General features: G+C 50.1%; 4 non-coding genes across 4 annotated transcripts; 2 read left to right on the plus strand and 2 right to left on the minus strand.

The window, feature by feature from the left end:
• Positions 1 to 1,926: 1,926 nt before the first annotated feature.
• Positions 1,927 to 1,998, minus strand: Trnag-ucc (transfer RNA glycine (anticodon UCC)). Its single transcript has one exon. It is a non-coding gene; the product is annotated as a tRNA-Gly (tRNA).
• A 582-nt stretch (positions 1,999 to 2,580) lies between these two features.
• On the minus strand, positions 2,581 to 2,652 carry Trnad-guc (transfer RNA aspartic acid (anticodon GUC)). The gene has a single exon. It is a non-coding gene; the product is annotated as a tRNA-Asp (tRNA).
• A 516-nt stretch (positions 2,653 to 3,168) lies between these two features.
• Trnal-cag (transfer RNA leucine (anticodon CAG)) lies at positions 3,169 to 3,251 on the plus strand. The gene has a single exon. It is a non-coding gene; the product is annotated as a tRNA-Leu (tRNA).
• A 730-nt stretch (positions 3,252 to 3,981) lies between these two features.
• Positions 3,982 to 4,052, plus strand: Trnag-gcc (transfer RNA glycine (anticodon GCC)). Its single transcript has one exon. It is a non-coding gene; the product is annotated as a tRNA-Gly (tRNA).
• Positions 4,053 to 16,639: the final 12,587 nt, after the last annotated feature.

Below are 16,639 nucleotides of genomic sequence, written 5' to 3' on the forward strand. Positions count from 1 at the left end.
TGCTCATGTCCCCTGTCAGCCTCTCTCTGGGGACTGCAAACCCACCGCCCATCTCCAAGCCTCCTCTGCTCTCTGGGATCCATCCTTCCACACCTTCAATGCCATCCCCACATAGGCGAGTCCTACACGTTTTCAAATTGGCTGGCTGGCATTGGGTTCAGCCTCTGCATGCTGACCTTCAGGAAGGTCCCGCCCCCGGGGTGTGGGGGTGGGTAGGGAGATTTCACCTCTGCGCAGCTGCTGTCTTCTTAATCAGCGCTGGCTTCTCAGCTCCAGTAGAGCACCATCAAGGATTGTCTCTGCACAGCCAAGGTTTCACCTTGCTGGGTCCAGTCTCTTGGTCATAAACCACAGATGATTCTTCAGCCCCGGGCTCAGCAGGACCACACCTTCTTCATTCCAAACACCGAAAGGACCCCAACGGAGTTCTACCAGGGACTTCCCATGTGCCCGCTGAAACTTCAGGTGCAGGGCCTCCGTAGTCTTCACCGTGGGCACGGCTCTCTACATTCTCTTCCAAGCTGCCCCAGAGGAGGACAGCCAGCTTGGAGCAGTCAGGTCCTTGCCGGCCTTACCCACAGTTCAAAGGCTTTTCACAATCCTGGGGAAGGCCAGGTGATCGGGTCTGTCACAGCAAGACTCCACTACGAAAGGCAGTTTCCTCCTGAGTTAGGGTTTGTATTATGGCGATCAAACACCATGACCAAAAGCAACTTGGGCGGAGAAGCGTTTGTTTCACCTTAAGGCTCCTGAGTCCCTCCCAGAGGGAAGCCAGGGTAGGATCCCGGAGACAGGAACTGCTGTAGTACCTGTCTGTGGGAGAGTGCTCCCTACTGGCTTGCTCAGCCAGCTGTCCTACACAGCTCCCCTTTGGTAGTGGTCCCCGTGTTCCCGCATCTCCAAGACACACACACACACACACACACACACACACACACACACACACACACACACACAAATGAAAAAAATGGCTCGATTTGTTTGAAGCAGATGTTGAGTTTTGAAGATCAGGGTAAAGCTCACAGGGAGCCTGTGAGGAGGCAGGTGAGTCAGGTGTGCAGGTGGGGGACTTTTTCTGGACCTCAGAGCAGGCGGGGGAGGGAGGTGGAGACTCTGCGGGGTCCATGAGTGGCTCGGAAGCGTGTGCGCGAGGGCTACGTGGTGGGTGGGTGTGCCCGCGTGATGGTGGCGGTGTGTAAGCTGGGCAGGACGGGAAGCAGCAAGGCTGAGCTGACCAGGAGCAGAGTTGGCGTCTTGTGTGAGAGACGGTGGGCGGCAGTGGAAAGCTAGGCAAAGGGTGGGCTGTGTAGACAGGGAACGGGCCATGTTGTGTTGGGTGGGGGCGTGAGAGCGATGTCCCTGAACAGGAGGGAGGCCTGTGGTTTGTTGGCGCCAAGGATCCCGCATAAGGTGAGAAGAGGAGACAGAGGGCTTCAAGGAGAGGAAGAAGAAAGGCTTCCCTGAACCCGGGCCGCGGCGGTGAGAGCGCCGAATCCTAACCACTAGACCACCAGGGAGCGTGGCCCACATCTGATGATCCCGACACTCGGCTCTGGGAGCCAGGCTGACAGCCACCCTGTAAGCCGGAATGCCCGCCCGGCGCCAGAGCCGATGTCCCGGCATTACGGGCCCTACGAGGATGAGGTTCGGGGCTCACGGGCACCTGCGCTTACTCCTGCCCTGCCCGCTGCCCGCCCCCGGCTGCCCTCTGACGATTCACCCCCAAGCCCGGCTCATCCTCCCGGATTAGACGCCTGGCCCTGGCGGTTCTCCTCCCGCTGGACACACCCTCAAAACGTCTCGAACCCGCTGCCTCCTTCCTTCGTTCAGACGAGCGTTCGGATCCCTCGCGCAGTCTCGGGACAAGCTGAGAGTCGCCAGACAAGGCCACCTTCTGCCCTGCATCTTGGCAAAAGACGGGCCGGTTGCGTTGGCCGGGAAACGAACCCGGGTCAACTGCTTGGAAGGCAGCTATGCTCACCACTATACCACCAACGCCGCACCGCCGGGACGGCACCCACACGACGCCGGGGACTGACACCCGACAGTGGACAGCGGCGACGGCGACGTCGTCTACCGGCTCCCGCCCTGAGCCCTCCCCACGGGGACCGCCCCGACGTCAAAGCCAACGCCACCGCCCGAGCCACCGCCAACCGGGGCTCCGCCGCTGCGCGCTGTTCCCCGCCGTCCCAGCCGCGCCTCCCGCACGCACACGCCGGGCCCTTGTGGGCGCTCTCGCCACCTGACTGCAGCAGCAACCCGGCGCGCCGCGAGGGCCACGGGGAAGAGCGAGCGTCCGGGACCGCTCGGGGCGGGTCACCACCAAGACTCGCCTGGCGCACCGGGGACTCAGGACACGAGAGTCGCACCGGGGCGGCTCTGACACCGGTCGCCTGGTCGGGAGGGCGACCCGTTCCCTGGCGTCGGAGTGCTGGGCCAGGTGCCAGGTGCCAGGCGAGGGCCCGAGGGTCCGCAGGCGGGTGGGCAGGCCGGGCCGTGGGCAGCCCGATCCCGGCGCTTGGAAGGGGACCAAGGGCCAGCGCAGCCTTGGGCGACGGTCTGGCTAAAAAGATGGCACGTCTCCTCGTCGGGGAATCGAACCCCGGTCTCCCGCGTGACAGGCGGGGATACTCACCACTATACTAACGGGGAGGACCGCGACAACGCCCACATCGCCACACCGGGCCCTCTCCGTGGCTCCAGCCAGGCCCTAAGCTCTCCCTCCCACCATGGCCGACCCCCGCACCCAACCCCAGAGTCCCCGGGACGCCGCCACAACGCCCCTCGCACCAGGACCCGAACCCGCAACCCTGTGTGATCACCGCGTCCCCCGCCCCCTGCCCCCGCCCGGGCTGTTGAGCGGGGCTCTCAGAGGTGACAGCTTTCTGCCGCCCTCGCCCACGCCATCAGGAGAGGCTGCACCCACACCTGCGCGGCCCTGCGGCGGCTGGGCTGCTGCCCCAGACGCACCCCCACCGCACCCCGGGGACCTGCAGCGACTTTGGCGCCTAGGAGCGTCTCCACGTCCACGCGGTGGACACCGGGCGAGGCCCGCAGCCTCAGCACCCGGACCGCCACGTGTCCGGCGCCCCGGCGCTCCAGGTCCGCCCGGCGCGCGCGTGGGCGCCTGCTGCCAGCCAGGCCAGCGGCCTCGCGATCAGATCCGCCGTCAGGATGGCCGAGCGGTCTAAGGCGCTGCGTTCAGGTCGCAGTCTCCCCTGGAGGCGTGGGTTCGAATCCCACTCCTGACAAGCTCATCTTTTGGCCTCCCCACCCCGAGAGATCGCAGCTCGGGCCTCCTTCCACAACCTCTCCAGCGCCGGCGCTTCTCTCGGACCCGCAATTTTCGCGGCCACACCTGTGCCTAGAGGAGCGCCCTCCTCTCAGCTGTTACCAACTCCTGGAGGAGAGCGGATGGGGAGCGTGCAGGAGTCAGTGAGGCGGCCGCTCCTGAGCACCCCAGCCAGCCAGCCAGCCAGCCAGCCTGCCCAGTGCCTTTCTTTTGCCAACACAGGACTTGGTCCACCCCCACCCGACACCCGGAACAATTCCCCCAGCCCTCGTGGCCGCCGCCCCGTTTTCCCCATTCCATTCCCTCCAACTCTCGCGGGAGTCGCCCACCGCACCCATCTGGGTGGTCTGTTGTCGTCGGGGATTCTCGTGTGCGGAGGTGCCCTTTCCCTGCGAACGCCTGCCAGGGGCTTGGTGCACACACAGTCACGCGCCCGCCCGCCCGCCCGCCCGCCCGCCTGCCTGCCGGCCTGTCCCCGGCCAGCAGGGGTAGGGTTGTCGTGCGCCCTGGGCGTCCGTCCGGGAGAGGCGCGCTGAGCCCCAGAGCCTCAGTCTGGACCGGGGACTCTCCTGGCCGTGGCCCTGGCGCTCCCCTGGCCGGTTCATCCAGCCAGGGCCCAGGATTCGGCTGGTGCAGGGACTGTCGGGGAGCAGAGGCTGTGGCAGCAGTCGGGGAGAGTTTTGTCCATGGCATGGGTGGTTCAGTGGTAGAATTCTCGCCTGCCACGCGGGAGGCCCGGGTTCGATTCCCGGCCCATGCAGAGTCCAGTCTCTTTTGGTCCTCAGCCCATGTCCAGTGTCCCCTCTGTCTGTCCTAGTCGTCCCAGTCTAAGCTGCCCGCGCTGTGCACACAACACAACTCCTGGACAGCGCCAGTGCCAGCTGCACTCCAGTGAGCCAGCGCCTACCCACCTACCAGGTCGCTTCTCAACTCAGCCAGCCAGGCCCAACTGCAAAGACACTGCATCCCTCACTCACTTCCTGGGCACTTCAAAGCACCTGCCATACCTAGCCTCTCCTGTGCACACTGGCGCCAGCAGCCAGCACCTCCATGGTTCTTATAACCCGCCCCCGACATCACCCACACCCCACACCTCCATCCTCCCACCCCACAGTACCGGCCCCACACAGCCTGCCTCTCTCACCATGGGGACTTATTTGGTGGACCTCTCTTTATGGTGGGGCGGGGGTGCCTGAAACGCTTCCCTGATCCTGGACCTCCTTGTGCCTCCTTTGCTGAGGAGGGACAGCCCCGGTAGGGACGAGGGGGCCTTATTTCCCCTAGCGCATTGCCCACAGCAACTCGTCTAGCCCCTTGAGAGCATCCCAGCTCCCGTGACTCGGCAGCAGGTGTTTCCTCGCGCCTTCTTCCACCATGTGGAGGTGGAGAACCCCACCGCTCCTGCAGCTCACTCGGTCCAGAGCCCACCCACACCCTTGGCCATCCACAGGGTCTTTGGCCCTACAGGACACTACTCCCTCCCTGCTGAGATCTCTCTGTCTCTCTGTTTCTCTATCTCTGTCTGTCTGTCTGTCTCCCTCTGTTACACATACATACAGAGAGAGGGGGGAGGGAGGAAGGGAGGGAGAGGGAGGAGGGGGAGAGGGAGAAGGAGAAAGTTCAGGTACAGGCCAGAGAGGCACAAACACAGACAACTCAATCTTTGGAGTTTTGGCTCCGTTTGTTTGAAGCAGATGTTGAGCTGTGAAGATCAGGGCAAAGCTCACAGGGAGCCTGTGAGGAGGCAGGTGAGTCAGGTGTGCAGGTGGGGGGCTTCTTCTGGACCTCAGAGCAGGCGGGGGAGTGAGGGGGAGACTCTGTGGGGTCCATGAGTGGCTGGGAAGCGTGTGCGCGCGGGCTGCGTGGTGGGTGGGTGTGCCCGCGTGATGGTGGCGGTGTGTAAGCTGGGCAGGACGGGAAGCAGCAAGGCTGAGCTGTCCAGGCGCAGAGTTGGCGTCTTGTGTGAGAGACGGTGGGCGGCAGTGGGAAGCTAGGCAAAGGGTGGGCTGTGCAGACAGGGAGCGGGCCATGTTGTGGTGGGTGGGGGCGTGAGAGCAGCAGGGGCGAGCCTAGATGGTTTTGTGCAAAAGGGAGGTGTGAGAGGTGTGGTGATGGAGCCAAGCCCGGGTCAGGAGACAAGACAGAGGGCGGAAAAGAGGCCAATGTACAGAGTGGAAGAAGAAAGTCTTCCCTGACCGGGAATCGAACCCTGGCCTAATCCTAATCACTAGACCATTAGCGAGCATCTCATACAATGGAAGATCTCGACGCTCGCCACCATTTTCTCACCCTGAAAATACTTAAAATTCAGTCTAAACTGAAAATTGTTGGATGCAAGACAATATATGTTGGCTTTGGGAATTAAAAAGTGTAGCAAGCTTTCTCTTGGGCCCCCAACCAGCTCCCAAATCATGACACAGACTTTTATTAGTTTTTAATGCTTGGCCTTAGCTTAGCTCTTGTTTTAATCTGTTTCTCTTTATCTACATTTTGCCTCGGAGGTTTTTACCTTTTTTTTTTTTTTTTTTTTTTTTCGATACAGGGTTTTTCTATGTAGCTTTGCCCTTTTCCTGGAACTTACTCTTTTTTTTTTTTTTTTTTTTTTTTTTTTTAAATAACCTCTAGTTGTACAATCTTTTTTTTTTTTTTTAAGATTTATTTATTTATTATGTATACAGCATGTATGACTGCAGGCCAGAAGAGGGCACCAGATCTCATTACAGATGGTTGTGAGCCACCATGTGGTTGCTGGGAATTGAACTCAGGACCTCTGGAAGAGCAGTCAGTGCTCTTAACCTCTGAGCCATCTCTCCAGCCCTGGAACTTACTCTTTAGAGCAGGCTGGCCTCGAACTCACAGACATCTGCCTGCCTCTGCCTCCCGAGGGCTGGAATTAAAGGCTTGGACCGCCACACCCATTTACCTTTCTTTCTATCTTACCTTTCTGCTGTCTCTGTGTCTGTTTGTGTGGCAGCTGTGTGCCTTTCTGGAGCCAGTGCGTCCCTCTCTTTCTCCCTGGTTTCTTTTGTTCCTTCCCTTCTCTCTTGAGCCTAGATTCCTCTTCCTATTCTCTCTGCCTGCAATTCCCACCTATCCCTCTCCTGCCTAGCTATTAGCTCTTCAGCTTTTTATTAAACCAAATCAGGAGCCTTGGACAGGCAAGGTGAAGCAGCAATACATCTGCACATAATTAAACAAATGCAGCATAAACAAATGTAACACACCTTTGCATTTGGCAAAATCAAAGAAAATACTCCATTATCTATCCCATCTTGGTGAGTCCAAAGTTCTGTACCTAATTTACCCTCTATAATAACTAAGGAAAACTATAACTATCTAGTCTTCCATTCCATCAAAGACCCCAGAAGACTATAATATCACCTGAGTAAACAGGAAGTGCAGTGCAATCCACTTCCAAAATGACAAACATCTAGCTACATGGATAGTCACTCGAGATTCCTCTGCATTGGTGGGGCATCCATCTTCAGCCTACAGACCTAGAAGATCTGGCAGACTTTTCTATGAAGCAGGAATTTTGAAGGACTGTCCCGCCTTATCTTGACAAAGTTCAGCAGTCTTTTTCCTCTGTGTCCTGCTTGTCCAGTTGGCACAGCATACTGTCAGTAGTCAAAGCAAGGTCTGTTTCCTGCCCAAATGGCTAAGTTTGCCACACTGGAAGCAAACTCCATATGGAGGTTCTTTGATGTCCATCATCCTTTTATAAAGTATATTGGTGCTGCCAGGAGTAGGCATGTCTCACTGTCGTGAAAAGCCTTAGGTTATTAAAACATCTTCAATGCCATATTCTTTAGATCTCTGAGGTGTTTGAAGATCACCTATCTGTCTAAAATATATCTCTGTATGATCTTGAAAACATACCTAATATGACTTTAAGTTTGATTATTATAGATAACTACCAACCTGCATTTTTAAATATTTATTTATTATGTATACAATATTCTGCAGGCCAGAAGAGGGCACCAGATCTCATTATCTATGGTTGTGAGCCACCATGTGGTTGCTGGGAATTGAACTCAGAACCTCTGGAAGAACAGCCACTGCTCTTAACCTCTGAGCCACCTCACCAGCCCCACATTTTTTTTTAAAGATTTATTTATTTATTTTTATGTATCCTATGTATGCCTGCATACCAGAAGAGGGCACCAGATCTTATTACAGATGGTTGTGAGCCACCATGTGGTTTCTGGGAATTGAACTCAGGACCTGTGGAAGGGCAGCCAGTGCTCTTAACCTCTGAGCCATCTCCCTAGCCCTAGCCCCACGTTTTTAAATTATACATTACATTTTTTTTTTTTTTTGGTTTTTCAAGACAGGGTTTCTCTGTGTAGCTTTGCGCCTTTCCTGGGACTCACTTGGTAGTCCAGGCTGACCTCGAACTCACAGAGATCCGCCTAGCTCTACCTCCCGAGTGCTGGGATTAAAGGCGTGCGCCACCACCGCCCAGCTATACATTACATTTTTAAATGATCTGCATAAGCACAATACCCCAAAAAAGAGTAGAAACATGCATGTAGTATAACAAAAAAACTTTAAATTTGTATTAATATATCAAAATCCATATCAATATAAAGTATTTGATGTTAATAGTTGTCTTTTTATCCTATATTCCCATAATCCCCCTAAATGATGACAAACATGTATAACACAACAAAGGATCAAAAACCACCCACCCCAATTCTTGGGAATGTGGGCCTTGTATTCTCTAGTCTGTTTCTTTCATATTACTTGAACCCTTCTTTAAAGACTTTATGCTGGGGGGGATGTCTTTCTGTACACTGTGAATATATGTTGTTCCCATTGGTTAATTAATAAGCTGTGCCGGGCGGTGGTGGTGCACACCTTTAGTCCCAGCACTCGGGAGGCAGAGTCAGGAGGATCTCTGTGAGTTCGAGGCCAGCCTGGTCTACAGAGCGAGATCCAGGACAGGCACCAAAACTACATAGAGAAACCCTGTCTCTAAAAAAAAATATATAAACAAACAAACAAATAAGCTGCTTTGGCCTATGGCAAGGCAGCTTAGAGGCAGACAGGTGGGAAATCCAAGGAGAGAGACTGTGAAGAGAAAGGCAGAGTCTGGGGAGATGCCAGCCTGCTGCCCAAGGAGCAACATGCCAGCGGACCAGTAAAGCCATGGAACACATGGCAAAACATAGATTAGAAGAAATGGGTTAATTTAAGATATAAAGAGCTAGCTAGCAAGAGGTCTGCCATAGGCCATACAATTTGTAAATAATATTAATCCTCTGAGTAATTATTTTATAAATGGCTACTGGACCATGGGGCCAGGCGAGACAGGAGAAAACTTTCAACTACGACTTTATTATTTATAAACTGTCTACTTTTTTCTATGACTGTCTATACCCATTTTCTTACTTAAGCCTACTCACATTTTTTTTGTTTGTTTGTTTTTTGAGACAGGGTTTCTCTGTAGCTTTGGAACCTGTCCTGGACTAGCTCTATAGACCAGGCTGGCCTCGAACTCACAGAGATCCACCTGCCTCTGCCATGCACCACCACCACGGAGATCCACCTGCCTCTGCCATGCACCACCACCGCCCGGCTCCTACTCACATTTTTAAACACACTGTAACCAGCCTGGATCTGTCTTTACTGCATGTCTCTATCCTCCTGAGCCAAACCTTAAACTGCTAAGTGGCTTTGTGCTGGCTGACTCCACCCCACTCAGGTCAGCTGAGCTTTATGCCCTATGAGCCTGGCCGAGAGCTGTGTTCAGCTAAGAGCTGCATTCAAACACATCAGCTCTAGGAAGTTGGTGCTCCTGCACTGTGGTGTGCGGTTTTTACTTAGCTTGCTGTTTCTACCAGTACAGCAGAGCCTCTTAAAGGAGCCATATCCTTTTTCCCCTTTCTTTCTTTCTTTCTTTCTTTCTTTCTTTCTTTCTTTCTTTCTTTCTTCCTTCCTTCCTTCCTTCCTTCCTTCCTTCCTTTTTTCTTTTCCAGTTTTCTCAGGCCCTATGTGGAAATTTGAACACCACATTGGAACACCAAAAAAGTGTGAAGTACTGAAACCCTGTGACAAAGTATGTAAAGCATTAACAGTTCTGCAGGAGAGGCTAGCCTGAGACATGACAAAAGAAGTCACGGTTCCAGGAAAGATGACTGAGCAGCCAACCATCACCCACAGAAGGACTCTGTTAACTTCCGTGATAACCATACAAGCCTGCTTGAGTTTTCTGTTATGTCTGTTCTGTGAAACAGTCATGTTTTTTCCAGGTAGATAATGTCAGAACTGAGTTGAAATTGTAGGAATCCCAGACGGTGTTGGAGAATTGTTTGGTATGGAAACTACCCCCCCACATATTTGGTGTCAGAAGTATGTAGGTGGTGAGTATACAGACCAAAAAAGTATGTTTTTTTAAACATTTGTTTAACTCGTGTGTGTGTGTGTGTGTGTGTGTGTGTGTGTGTGTGTGTGTATGCATGCACGTATATTTAGAGCACAAAGAAAATCAGTTCTCTCCAACCACCACGTAGGTTCCAGAGGTGGAACTCTGGTTAACAGGCATGGCAGTAAGTGCCTTTACCTATTGAGTCATCTTGCCGGCTCCCAATTTCCTCTTTTGAATAGAATTTCTGCTATTACAATTTCTTTATTAACAAATTTATTTCTTATACTTAAAAACTTTGTTTTTGCTCTGGGCATGGTATCACACGCCTTTAATCCCAGCACTCGTATGGCACAAGCAGGCTGATCTCTAAGTTCAAGGTCAGCCCGGTCTATATAGTGAATTTCAGGTCAGTCATAGGTAACTAGAGAGACAGTGTCTCAAAAAAATCAAAACAAAGCAAAAACTCTCAACAACTTTCTTACGTGTGTGGAGGGCAAGGTCAGACTCTTGCATGTAGGATAGAGACGTTCTTGGACTGTTTTCTTCAGATATAGTTTTTTTTTTTCTAATGATTCTTTCAATAACCTGATTAGAAGGTCTCTTTATCTCATCTGGGTCAAAATTCCTTTGCCAAAGCTCCCTTAGAGCTTTCTGTGTTGGTCTGTGCGGCAGCACAGGAACTTGTGAAAGCAATACAAAATTGAGGCCCCAGACACTAACTGGAGACTCCCTCCTCTGCTTTCTAGTGTTCCCCCAGTTTCCTCACCAGCAAACAGTAACTCGGGGTTTTCCCCAAGGGTATAACAAGGGACTGCATGTAGAAAGTTCTATCTGTTAAGCAGATTCCATATCTTGTTTGACCAGTAATTGTTAAGTTGGCAGAAACAGAGTCTGCTGACCCACCTGATTATGCAAGAAGATGAGTCCACTTCCTTCCTCTTTTCTTAGTTCATCTCCTAAACCCCATCAGACTCTGACCCAGTTCTTGAAAGACTTTGGAAACACAAATGTTTCAGAATGTACATTCTGGAAGCCAATGGTTGCTTCAGCCACTGACGATTTTGCTTCTGTTTGGTGAGTAAGGGTCATAGTGACTTCCGCCTCTCCTAGCATCTGGACTCCAGAGACCAGGATAGTAAGGAGCAGGCCTGGTTTAGAAGCTCGGGAGGGGGGTGGGGTGGCGGGGAGAGGGAGATAGAAAGGCAAGAGACCCAGGTCTGGTGGTATCTGCTTGTAAGGCCAGCACTTTCATAATAGGAGAACCAGGAGTTCAAGGTTAGCCTCAGTTATAGTGAGTTTCAATTCCAGGCCAACCTGGCTTCATGGGACCCTGTGGAAAAAAGGGGGTTCTAGAACTAGGTGTGGTGATCCATGCCTTAATCTTAGCACTTAGGAGACAGAGGCAAGTGGTTAGTCTGGTCGACACAATGAGTTCCAGGCCAGCCAGAGCTACATGGTGATACCCTGTCTCTAACTTTTTACTACGCTAAAGCTTTTTTAAGCTCGGAATTCAGAGGTACCTTTACAGTCCCTGAAAGTCTGTCTTGCACCAAACATTCATACTTGCTTGGCAGCTGAGCCAACCCCTTGGCAGGGTGAGATGGGGAGGATATGAGAGATAGAGAGAAACTAGAACCAGACTCTTGAGTCGGGGAAGAGGCTCTAAGCCCATCCTAATGTTCCTTATGTACAATTTGCTTTTGTCTGCTGCTGCTGCTGCTGCTGCTGCTCCATGTTGACCTCTTCTCTTCTTATTTACAGCTTTTGCAGACAGGCAGACTGGTAAGTTCGTGTTTCCCTTGTTTTCACAGTGTTACTTCCCTACAGCAAAGTGCTGTGTTTACTTTGTAGGGAAATGTCTGTTCTACCAAGGATCAGGCTTGGGTTCATATTGGGTAGTTCTCTCACAACAGGGCCTGGAGTATAATCGTTGGGAAGCCTCCAGCTGGGTTCTCCAACAACCCAAGGAAAAGAGACTAGTGTATGCACACATGTTTTTAAAATATTTTATTTATTTACTATGTATACAATATTCTGCTTGCGTATATCCCTGCAGGCCAGAAGAGGGCACCAGCTCTCATTGCAGATGGTTGTGAGCCACCATGTGGGTGCTGTGAATTGAACTCAGGACCTCTGGAAGAGCAGCCAGTGCTCTTAACCTCTGAGCCATTTCTCCAGCCCCCACACTTTTTTTTTTTTTAATGGTCTAGAGACTGAATCAAGGACCTGGGGTGTGCTGTGAAAGCTTCTACCACTGAGTTATAACCCTAACCCTTTTAAAATTTATTTTGAAACAGACATGCTAAGTTGCCCACAAGGGGTCTTGAATTAATTATATATCGCAGTCAGATCTTAAATGCTTCATCCTTCCCATTGCTAGATTATAGCTGTGAGTCATCATCCCAGATCTTTTCTGGGTGAATGACAGGGACTCTCTGGCCCCTGGGCTCCCCTTTAGAAGCCACAGTCTCTCAAAGTTTACTTGTTCACATTCCTTTTTTGTTTGTTTTTTGTTTTTTTGTTTTTTTGGTTTTTCGAGACAGGGTTTCTCTGTGTAGCTTTGCGCCTTTCCTGGATCATCACTTTGTAGACCAGGCTGGCCTCGAACTCACAGAGATCCGCCTGGCTCTGCCTCCCGAGTGCTGGGATTAAAGGCGTTCACATTCCTTTTTGATCTCTTACTCTCAGCAGATCTCCCAAAGGCTGTGGTGAAACTTGAGCCCCCATGGATCCAGGTGCTCCGGGAAGACAGTGTCACACTGAAGTGCGAAGGGACCCGCAACCTTGGGAACGATTCGACCCAGTGGCTCCACAATGGGAGAGCCATCAGCAGCCAGGCCCATCCCAGCTTCACGTTTAAAGCCACAGTCAATAACAGTGGAGAGTATCAGTGTCAAACGGGCCAGACCAGCCTCAGCGACCCTGTACATCTGGGAGTGATTTCTGGTTAGTAGACACAGGTCCAGGGAGGAGCTGGGATACCAGACCCAGGGAATCTGCTACAGGACAGAAGTTTACGAGAAAGAGGGTGGCCTGATTTCTGGGAAGCATCACCGAGAGCTTTTTTGAAAGACATTTGTCCACTCATTTCCCTTTTCACTCACTCTGTTTAGTACAGTGTGAAAGGGACAGCTTTATCTGTCTCAGACCTAACTGAGCAAGAGGTTCAAGGCCACAGAAAGGCTGCTGTGAGAAAAACAGAAGGAAATTCTTGCTTCATAAACATCACTTCTGTGATGCAGTGTGGGAAAGCACGGAGACTACAGGCAAGTGGACCTGCAGAGGCTGGGGCAGGCTTGTGGAGTGCCAGGACAGGGGCAGGCTTGTGGAGTGCCAGGACAGGGGCAGGCTTGTGGAGTGCCAGGACAGGGGCAGGCTTGTGGAGTGCCAGGACACAGGGACAGGCTTGTGGAGTGCCAGGACAGGGGCAGGCTTGTGGAGTGCCAGGAGACAGGGGCAGGCTTGTGGAGTGCCAGGAGACAGGGGCAGGCTTGTGGAGTGCCAGGAGACAGGAAGTGAAACCTCCCAGGGAAGGGGGAGGGGAACTGTGTCCAACAGGTAGAAGAGGATTGCCCCTAAATGAGATGAAAGCCTGTAAAGTAGTTTTAAAAACTTGAAACTAATATATTTGTGGAGGACAGCGTGTGATATTTTGTTATGTGTATATATTGTTTAGTTCTTAGATTGGATTAGGCATATTTATCACCTCAAATATTTACCATTTCTTTATAGTATAAACATTGAGAATCCTTATTTCTGTTCCCCTCCCCCTTTGGAGTATACAATATCGTTGTCTATAAACATCTTACTATACAACAGCCCCTCAAAATGCCTTGCTCCTGTCTATCAATCACTACTTATTGATCAGCCTTTTCCATTTTACTGTCCTCTCTTTCCTTCCCATACATGTCTTTCTTTTTTTTCTTTTCTTTTCTTTTTTTTCTTTTCTTTTTTTTTTTTTTTGAGACAGAGTTTCTCTGTGTAGTTTTGGAGCCTGTCTTGGATTTTGCTCTGTAGACCAGGCTGGCCTTGAACTCACATAGATCTGCCTGTCTCTGTCTCCCGAATGCTGGGATTAAAGGCATGTGCCACCACCGCCCAGATGCATACTGTCTTTCTATGCCTGGTTTAGCTCACTTAACATGATTTCCAATTAGATAGGATTTATTCTTAGGACTGAATAGTATTCCTTTGTGTCATCATGAGATGGTTTTAATTTAAGGAGTCACATGATCTGATTTAGGTTTGTGTAAATATGTGACAATGTTCAGTTTAATAGACTCTATAATGAAAATGCCCTTGAACACTATTCCTATCCCACTCCAATATCTGAAAATAGGAGCACGATCATAGTTTGCTTCAGATCTACCTGGTTCCTGCCCTGAAGATGGTACATGTCAGTATCTAGTGTTTTAGATTCTCCTGTTTAACACCAAGAAGGTAACTTTTAAAAACAGTACTTTTAGGCAGAGTATGATTGCACATGCATTCATTTATCACAGCACTGTAGGGGCATAGGTAGGCATCTCTCTGTTAATTCCAGATCAACCAGGGCTACAGAGTGAGACTGTCTCAAAATAAAATAAGATAAAATAAAATGATTCTTTAAGGTCCCAATGCCAAAGCTACACAATGAATTGGAAGCCCAACTGGGCTACATAAGATTCTCTCAAAAAAAAACGAAAACAAGCAGGGTGGAGGTGTTGGCGCACGCCTTTAATCCCAGCACTTGAGAGGCAGAGGCATTCGGATCTGTGTGAGTTCTAGGACAGGGTGGTCTACCCAGAGAGACCCTGTCTTGAGAAACCGAACCAAACAAACAAATAAGGAAACCAAAAACAAAAATACACCCCAACAAACAAACAAACAGAAAAATACAGAGCTGGCAAGATGGCTCTCTCGGTAAAATCACTTTCCATACAAGCATGCAAACCTGAGTTCAATCTCTGGAAGCCATGGTGGAAGGAGAGAACCAACTCTGGCCTCCATGTGTGTAAGATGGAGCATGCACACACACCGTGTGTGTGTGTGTGTGTGTGTGTGTGTGTGTGTGTGTGTGTGTGACTCCCACCATCAATAAAGGCTGGGGATGGTTGTGAGGATGTTCTTAATGATGGTAAAAAAGTGATTTTAAGTTTTAAAATGTTCTGCCCTTTTTGTTCTAATTCACAAGAGAACACTGAATTCAAAAGATCTTATCCAAAAGCCTGCTGTGGTCACACACACCTTTAATCCCAGCACTTGGGAGGCAGAGGCAGAAGAATTTCTGTGAGGCTAGCCTGGTCTTCATAGTGAGTTCCAGGACAGCCAGGGTTACTATAGTGAGACCTGACACATCTTAAAAACAAATAAAACCAACCAACAAACAAGCAGATCTTACCTGATGGGGCATGATAGCTCTCACCTGTATGTAATACCAACTGAGGCAGGAGGATTGCTGCTTGCTGAAAGTTTGAGGCTAGCCTTCATTACATAATGAGTCCTGGCCAGCCTGAGCTTCAATGTCACAAACTCCTACATTGCCCCCAAAGGTCATATACTTTCATTTTTTTTTTTTAATGTGGGTGGAAGATTCTATTCAAGATGTGTTGTGCTCTCAAATGTTCATGTTCAAAGACTGAGATGTTGCAGTCTTAACCACCAAGGGGATAGTATTAGGAGGTGGTCCTTTGGGGAGGTAACTAGGTCATGAAAGTGGAGACCTTATTAGGGAGATCTACAAGAATCCTGTAAGAGTGTGACAATGAGCTTCAATTCTATGAACTAGGAAGTGGACTCTCATCAGATGCAAACATTTCTAGCCTCTTGCTTTGGATTTCACAGTCTTCAAAAGTTTGAGAAGTAAATGTGTATTGTTTATAAACCATGGAGATTATGTTTTGAACATTTGTTTATTAAGATAGAGTATCATATAGCCCAGGCTAGACTCCAGCTCACTATTTAGGTGAGGATGACTTTGAACTCCTAATTCTTCTGCTCTACTGCCCAGGTTCTGAGATTATAGACATGTACTCCCACATCTGGTTCGTGGGTGCTTAGTTTATGGTACTTTGTCAAAGCAGCCTGAGTAGACCATGACAGTGGGGCTTGTAGGCTCTACTCACTGCTAACACAGTTATGGCTACTTACCTCGCTTCCTAAGATTTGTTCAAAAGTCATATCATTAAATTAGTATTCCTAGACCATAAACACTATGCTTATAATACACTGAAGGATTCAGGCTCTCTATTCTATAACTCCTACAGTTATTGAAATTAATGCATTTCCTACATGAGTATGGTGTTTTTTAATTCATAAAACTGTTTTAAAATTATTTTAGTATCTCATAGATGTAATGCCATGTTTTCCCTGTGTGAGTCACGTGGGCCTGTGTGAGAGGCTGACGCAAGGGCCTTGGGATTTTGTTTGTTTTTTCTTTTTGAGACAGGGTTTCATGTAGTCCAGGCTTGCTGTATAGCTGAGGATGACCTTGAAATTCTGGCTCCACCTCTGAGGTGTTGTGATTGTACACTTTCCGACTGGGTGTTAGGGATTGAGCCCAGGCCCTTACACATGCATTCTACTGAGCCATATCTCCAGCCTCTTGGTGTCTTACTCTTAGTAAATTTCCTTTCCATCTTTCAGACTGGTTGCTGCTCCAGACCCCTCAACAGGTGTTCCTGGAAGGGGAAACCATCATGCTGAGGTGCCATGGTTGGAGGAACAAACCCCTGAACAAGGTCATATTCTACCAGAATGGAAAATCGGTGAAATTTCATCATTACAGTGGCAACTTCTCCATCTCCAAAGCCAATCACAGCCACAGTGGTGATTACCACTGCACAGGACTTCTAGGAAAGACAAAATACTCATCGCAGCCTGTGACCATCACTGTCCGAGGTATGGGGACTCTGTCAAGATGTTGGAAAGGGAGAAGAGGAGAAAAACAAAGGCTAGAGTTGTGTAGCCCCACATGGAGACCTAGGAACTGGGATCGG

The sequence above is a fragment of the Peromyscus eremicus genome, chromosome 15 (genome assembly GCF_949786415.1).
Source record: "Peromyscus eremicus chromosome 15, PerEre_H2_v1, whole genome shotgun sequence".
Taxonomy (NCBI): Eukaryota; Metazoa; Chordata; class Mammalia; order Rodentia; family Cricetidae; genus Peromyscus; species Peromyscus eremicus.